The sequence below is a fragment of the Lonchura striata genome, chromosome 19, assembly GCF_050655825.1.
Source record: "Lonchura striata isolate lonStrDom1 chromosome 19, ASM5065582v1, whole genome shotgun sequence".
In the NCBI taxonomy this organism is placed as follows: Eukaryota; Metazoa; Chordata; class Aves; order Passeriformes; family Estrildidae; genus Lonchura; species Lonchura striata.
The window spans coordinates 5,632,280-5,640,050 of NC_140721.1; the positions used below are offsets into that span (position 1 = coordinate 5,632,280).

Here is a 7,771-nt window from a genome sequence, read left to right on the forward strand (position 1 = left end):
ATGAGAAGGATCTCTGATCTCTCCTTCATGGAGAAGCAGCTGGAGGAGGTTCAGTGCTTGTGGTTTTCATGTCTGAAGTCACTAAAGGGAGTCTGGAAAGGCAGGGAGGGGTGAGGGGCTCAAAAAAATCTCTGTTAGCTCAGTTGTAGAAGTTTGGAGCCTTCACAGAAGGAACTGAAGGGAGGGATTTGCAGGATATGATAAAGCACACACAAAGGAGCAGGGTTGGATTTCAGCTTGTCCTCTGGAAATTCATTTGGCCTTTGGGTAACGTTCCAAATTCCCAAGCCCCATGTGCCCTTCCCTGTCCCTGCAGCCCTCAGAGCTTCCTTGGCTCTGTGGCAGGGATGTGCTGAGTCCATCCTGGTATCTGGGCATTTATGGATGGGAACGAAACCACGGGAAAAATAATGGGATTGGCACCGTCCTGCCAAAGGGAACTGCAAATTATTCCATCAGCACAGCCCTGAAACCCTCAGTGGTGCCTTGCAGGATCCCAGGGCAGGATCCCTGTCCACATGCCAGCTCTGAGACACCCTTGGGGTGAGGGTGATCCCAGACACCTCAACAGGGACAGGGAATGGGAATAACCCACTGCTGGCTGCAGCTGGCACCCAGCACCACAGATAAACCCCAGCAGTGTCTGCGAGGGCAGGCTGAGCCAAAAAAAACCCCAACCTGGACATTCAGGGAAGACTTAAAATTCCCAGAGGAGGAGAAAATCCAAGAACTGTGTCCACAAGCCTTTGAGTTTAGGGAAAACAGGCGCCACAAGACATGAAGCTGATGACATTTTGCTGCATCCCAGGAGAATCAGATGTTCCTGCACCCAGATCCTGCCTTGAGCCTCACACAGATGATTTTAGGAGCAGAGCAAACCTGTCAGCCACACACCCAGCCAGGGCAGTGGTTAACTTGGAAGGATGTTCATGTCTGGCTCAGCTTTTCCCAGAGGAACACTCATTTTTATTGCATTTCCTTGCTACTGAGATTTTTCTGGCCTTTGTGCAGCAATGGCAGTGCCCGTGCAGAGCTTGTCCTTGGCAGGGCAAGGTTTGCTCAAAGCCACCCAAACCAAGCCATGGGAATCCCTGTGGGAGCAGAAATGCCATTCCCAGTGTTTGTCAGCACAGGGATCCCCCAAAACTACAGGTTTGCATCACCCTCGTGCAAACCTGCCTGCATGTCCACCTCCAGCTTTCCCCTGGATTGCCTGGCAGGGATCCCTGGCTCCTGCAGGGTTTGGACTCATCCTGCTCCAGCACCAAGCAGGGTTTTCCTGCTGCAAGCACATTTCAGGAGGATTTGAACTGCAGTTATCCAAGTCAGAACACAAATTTCATTTTTACAACCTGACCTTCACCTGCTCATGGCTCAGAGAGGATCAAGGTGATTTTTGCTCCAACTCCAAAAAGCAGCATTTTCTGATAAACAGCTCCATATTCCCCATCTCTGCCTGATCCCTCTGGCTCCTAGATGGGACAGCCATGAACTGACCTTGCCACATATCTGGAGAAATAATTCTGGGGGCAGGGACATCTCCATGCTGCCCTCATCACAGGCATTTTAGGCATCACACGGATTTATTTCACAGGAAGACTTTCCCCCCCAGCTGCAGGAGCCCCTGGAGGTGCAGATCTTTGGGATTTTCCAGCTGCTAGGAAGTCCAATAAATACAGAAGGAGCTGTTTTTCCAGCCATAGGCATCTCCCCAGTCCTTGGCTTGCAGACAGCTGCTGATGTGGCACGAGGACGTGTGCGGGAGGAGAGCTCATCTCCGGCACGGGGACATCCCAGAATAACCCATTGCCTAATTCCTTCCCCTTCTTTAGGTTTTCCTGAAATAAAAAAAAAAAAAACTAAAAAAACCCAAATCAATATAGAGACTGGCTAAGCTGGAATTTTTATAGTCTCTACTGAAGGCTTTGGGTGATGTATGATGCTGTCAGTTGACCCTTAAGAAAAGAGATTTCGTATTTCTTATTTTTTGTTTCTTATTTCTTGTCCCATGAGGTTTAAATGGCTGAAAATTCCCTGTTGTTGGCCAGATTAAAGCCTGAGTTTGTAAAGCTTTAGCACACTGGCCTCCTAATGAGATAAATATCTACCAGCTCATTAATAAAGAGATCAAAAGAAATGATCTCATCTGCACCTGGAAAATGGCACAAGGCAGTGAAAGCAGCTCACAAACTCTGAAAAAATAAAATAAAAAACCCCATTGCCAATGACACAGGATCAAAACTCTGAAGGAATTTCATTAATGCTGCTGATGGGATGGTGCAGCCCTTCTCTGTGAGGTTCTTAGGAGGGGAGTTCAAATTCCCACAGTTAAAGACGAGACAAGGCAGAAATAAAATCCCATCCCCATCGTGGCTCTTCTTTATAAAAATAATAAAAAAAAAATCTGCCCCAGCCTGTGGTGGTGCCCACCCAGCCCCCCTCACTCCCCTCCTCAACAGGACAGCAAGGAAGATAAACTGAAAATGAAGATCAGGGGTCAAGAGAAACTCAGGAGCCACCCAGAGCCACCAAAACTGGCTGGAGGAGGAGCAGGCACAACCCCTCCACCACCTGCCCCACAATTAAAACTAAAAAATTTTCCCAAAACTCCAAAATTGTCCCAAAAGCATCTTTTGGAGCCTCGTCCAGGACACAGCTCCTGCAGGGGCTGAGAAAATGTGACTGTGGGATCAACCCTCATGAATGCATTTGGGGAACCCTGCCAGTGCCTGCATCTCATTTTTTGCCTCAGCTCCAGCCAGCTTTAATGCAACATCAGCTTGGAAGCTGTAAAACATCAGACAAACAATGTAAACCAATGCAAGCAGCAAGATTTAACAGGAAACAGGCTGTGCTCTTCCTTTGCTGGATGGGAGAGCAGCTGGCTGGGGCAGGGATGATCCCATCCAGAACTCCTCACACCCATTTGCTGATTTGCAAGGAGAAAAAAGGGGGCTGAAGGCTGATTTCATGAGGGGGTTGCTGTAAATCATCTATTGTGGCTTCAAATGGGACAAAAGGCAGAAAAGTCATAAAAAGAGACAGATAAAATGTTATTAAACTTAAAAAAAATAAGAGTAGCAGGAGGAATGGGATGCCTGGAGATGTTGGGATTTCCTGCTTTTGGCAGGATTGGCAGTGGCATCGGAAGGAATAAATGTCTGTGCCCTGGAGCTGGAAATAACTGCACTTAACACCTCTTTGGGGGATTTGAAGGCTGGCAGAAAGCTCCAGGAGGAATCTTCTCCTGCCAGCCGTGGCCAATGCTGAGTTCACCAATGGCACCCGGATCCCGCGAGGCTCCGAACAACATCAGGGATAGAGCCAAAACCTGCTGGGAAGGCTGGGAGCCAAGGGATGAGTGTGCAGGGCAGGCCCTGAGATGGCCATTGGGGTCAGCCCAGCTGATCTAATCCCTAAATGCACTAAAATCCATTCCCACCCCTTTCCTCACCTCCCTGCTCCTCCTGCAAGGCCCCACAGCGGCACCTGCTCCAGGGTTACCTGTCAGGGTAACGCTGCTGAACCCTCACTGCTCCCAAAAATCAGCCCCACCTGGGCTTCCACTGCCATGGATCCCACCTCCTCCCATGCTCCTGGAAGAGCATCCCAATTCCCCCCCAAAATCTGACCCAAACCCACAGCACTGCTGGATTTCACTGCTGGAGGCTCCACCAGGTGATTCCAGGCAGATCCTGTCCTTCCCACTACATCCACTGACCCCACAGATGCTGGAGAAGGGCTCAGCCTGATTTCCAGCAGCTCAGGAGGATCTCTGCACACACCTTGGGATTTTGGGGATCTCTTCCCACCAGCTCCTTTTCCATGGAGCCCACTCAGATCCTGGAAGAGCATCCCAAAGTCCAACCCAACTCACAGCACTGGAGGATTTCATCTTTTGAGGCTCCACCAGGTGATCCCAGGCAGATCCTGCCCTTCCCACCACATCCACTGACCCCACAGCTGCTGGAGAAGGGCTCAGCCTGATTTCCAGCAGCTCAGGAGGATCTCTGCCCAAGCAAAGGCAGCTCAGGAGCTTTGGGATTTTGGGGATCTCTTCCCACCAGTTGCTTTTCCATGGATCCCACTCAACTCCTGGAAAAGCATCCCAATCTCCCCCCAAAATCCAACCCAACTCACAGCACTTGCCCTTCCCACCACATCCACTGACCCCACAGATGCTGGGAGAGGGTTCATCAGCCTCATTTCCAGCAGCTCAGAAGGATCTTTGCCCAAGCAAAGGCAGCTCAAGACATGCTTTGGGATTTTGGGGATCTCCTCCCACCAGCTGCTCCTTCCATGGATCCCACCCAACTCCTGGAAGAGCATCCAAATCTCCCCCAAAAGCTGACCTCAACTCACAGCACTGGAGGATTTCATCTTTTGAGGCTCCACCAGGTGATTGCAGGCAGATCCAGCCCTTCCCACTGACCCCACAGCTGCTGGGAGAGGGCTCAGCCTGATTTGCAGCAGCTCAGGAGGATCTTTGCCCAAGCAAAGGCAGCTCAGGACATGCTTTGGGATTTTGGGGATCTCTTCCCACCAGCTGCTTTTCCTTCCCCACCCGCTTTTATAGGAGCCTGCTGGCTCCCATTGGCTCGGGACACCCTTTTTATAGCAACCACTCTGCCCCATTTCAATTGCATTCAATAATTCCTCAGCTCATTGTCCTGCAGAGATTAGTTGCACATAAGCATATTTGAATGATTAACTCCTGGGCTCTGCTGAGGCCCCAGCAGAAAATGCTGAATCCAAAGACTCCCTCTGACTCTCTCTGCCTCACCACTACTCCTAAAATATTGTGGTTTTCCTTGGAGCCTTTGCTCCTGGCCTGCTCCAACCAACTCAGCTGGCATTGGAGAGAAGATTTTGGCTCCAGAGCAGCGGAAAAGCAGGGAGAAAAGGTCGGGAAAAACTCAAAACCCAAAGAGGAAGAGCAGCATTCGGAGAGTCAGTCACAGTTTAGGGTGAAAACCTGCACATTCCATCTCATCCCACTAAACCTGGAGGCTTCCAAGGGTGACAACCCCAGCAGAACAGGGATGGGAACCCATGGGAACCCTCCAGCAGCTTTTGGGAGCACGAGGAGGATTTAGGGCCATTTCCAGTGGTTTGAGTTGCTTTTCCCTGTGGCTTCAACTGCTGAGTCTCACCTGAGGTGGTGACACAGGACAGGGGGTCCTGTCCCTCTTGGAGCAGCCCATGGGAATGAGAAAGAGATAACTTCCTGCTGAGCCCATGCCTGGAGGCAGGATGCTGAAGAGGGAAAGGGACAATGTTTAAATTGGCCTGGATTAGCCCATTTCCATCCCCCAGTCCCCTCACCCAGCGTGGTAGCAGCAGCTTTTGGGGGGTTTTCTGGGTGATGAACAGCAAACCTGCAGGAAGAGCTGCATCCCATCAGGATTTGTGTGGGTGTTTCCAGTCCTCCCTCCCTCCTGGCTGCTGCACCCCGGAGTCAGGGCTTTGTGTCAGGAAATCCAGGAACCACACAAAAGGGAAAATGCAGATGATTTTGGAGAGTATTAAAAAACCAGCAGATGATAGAGGGGATTGAGATTTAACACTGCAGCTGTTGAGGCTGGAAGAGCTCCAGAGCTGCTTGGGCTCAGCCAAGCCACAGGAAGGTGAGTCCTGTCCCACTTTCCCCACAGGGTAAGGGACACCAGTGCACCAAGACAGGGACTGGGATGATGCCTGCAGAGTCCAAGGTGCCTGCTGTGCACATTTCTCCATATCTCACCTGCCTTTTGTCCACCCCAGACATTTCAGAGCTCAGCCTGTGTTGCTCATCCCTGTCCTGTCCTAGGGCAGTCAGAAAACTGAAAACATCAAATTAATAAAAAAAATCCAGCAATTTTTTAGAACCCTCTCAACCCTGTACAAGAGCAGATACTTGACCCACAGCTGCCAATAAAAGCCCTCAGCTTCCTCTCCCTCCTTCACAGGCAAAAGACTTGGGAGATCCTTTTACACCTGGCAAAAATCTCTCTAGTCCACATTTAGAGCCTTCAGCACATCCCCAGGGGTAAAATTCCACTCTGGTTATGGGTAGCAATAAAAGAAAAAAATAGGAAAAGCCTGATACTGGCCAGGCTGAAGTGCACAAAGCCTTTCCTGACTCCTCTCTGCCAAAACCCAAAGTGTGTCACAAGTTTAGGTCCCAGCTGAGGCTGCTGCTTCCCAAGCCTGTGGAGCACAGGGAAGTGGAAGGCAGGCAATTTCTGGGATGCAGAACGTGCTGTCTGCACATTGCCCTGGCACAGCTGCCACCCCAGGGCAGGCAGAAGCAATAAAAAATTTCATCAGAGAAAATGCAGCACAGAAAAATATCTCTGTGTGTGTGCATGTGTGTGTTTCAAAAGCAGGATCCAGAATAATCCCAGTTTGAACTGGAGGGGCCCAGCACAGCCAGGGTGCACCTGGGAAGGGAATGGTTCTGGACTGGGCCAAATTTAAGGCAGTGGAGAGGCACTGTGGAGTAATTTTGACCAAATGGAGAAAAATTCAAGAGAAAACTGTGGTTAAGATCACCCTGAAAGTCCACTCATCCCTCACACCAGAGCAGCCTCTTCTGGAACAGCCTCAGCTGCCCACAAACCCCAATTCCAGCCCCAAGGAAGTGCTGACACCAAATCCTGCTGCAAGCACTGCCAGCCTGCTCCCTTCCCTCTGTCCACATCCCAGAAATGAAGGATTTGCACTGTGCCAGCCAGGCTCCCACCTGCCAAGGGACCAGGGGAAGGGAGACAGGGAGCAAATCCCAGATTTCTGCATGCCAGCCCTCAATGAGAGCAGCCTGAAGGAGCTGAAACCCTGAATCCATGGCTGGAGGAAGGGAAAGCACTGACAGAAAGGGGGGAGCTCAGGAGATCACAGAGTCCAATCCCCAGCTCCAGCAGGGTCAAGCAAATCCTCCCCCTCCAACCATCAACCAGGAAAAACACAAATTTCCAACGGGGTGGAGAGCAAAGTGTGAATTCATCAGGTGTGAGCCATTTCAGTGCTGTTTGAAGTCAATCTGCTTCCAAAAAAAAACCCCCAAAGCTCCAGATTCTGTGGGTTTGCTTTTCCTGCCTCAGGCTGCTCACCTTTAGCTAATGAACACTCACACAAGCCAAATGGATTTTGCTCCCTGCTTGTCCCATTCTGCACTCAGTGGTGGGCACATGTTGGAACCCTGCTGCTGAGGATTTCAGACTTTGTGTGCTGACAGGCACTGACCCCCGAGAGAACACTGCCTTTCACCTGAGGCTGTGGAGAAAGCTTCCAAAATTGAATGACAAAACTGGGATTCTAAGTGTGTACTCTGAATAGAAGTGACTAATATCACATGGTAGAAAACTTAAAAGTTTCAGAATATAATAACATATTAAAAATATAAAAATATATAATAAAAGATACATTTTAAAGTAGTATGTAAAAAGCTTGATAAGACAGAAGTTTTAGGGCAGCCTGGTCCTTCTTCACCTTCTTGAGTTTAGGTTGTATTGTGTAATTAGATAAAAACAGGATAAAAATGGTCTGCATTGCAGGCCATGAGTAATTAGTTACTAAGTTAAAAGTAAAAATAATTTAAGTATCATTTCTTAATTAGGCAGTTTATCCTTAAAAAAACCTTGTAAACAGAAAGATACAGCTCTATTTTTAGTTTGTTAGAATGAAGTACTGTAGAATTCACAGTACAAGACTATAATATAGATAAGAACTAATAAACATCTAAGTCCAAACAAGAAATACAATCTCACACATTTAATCCTGACCTTAAAAA

General features: G+C 49.1%; 1 long non-coding RNA gene across 1 annotated transcript; it reads right to left on the reverse strand.

Moving 5' to 3' along the window:
* Positions 1–1,568: 1,568 nt before the first annotated feature.
* LOC146765775 (uncharacterized) lies at positions 1,569–5,848 on the reverse strand. Its single transcript, XR_014949569.1, has 3 exons — positions 5,744–5,848; positions 5,154–5,256; positions 1,569–1,838 (listed from the first exon to the last, which is right to left on the reverse strand). It is a non-coding gene; the product is annotated as an uncharacterized LOC146765775 (long non-coding RNA).
* Between the last annotated feature and the right edge of the window lie 1,923 nt (positions 5,849–7,771).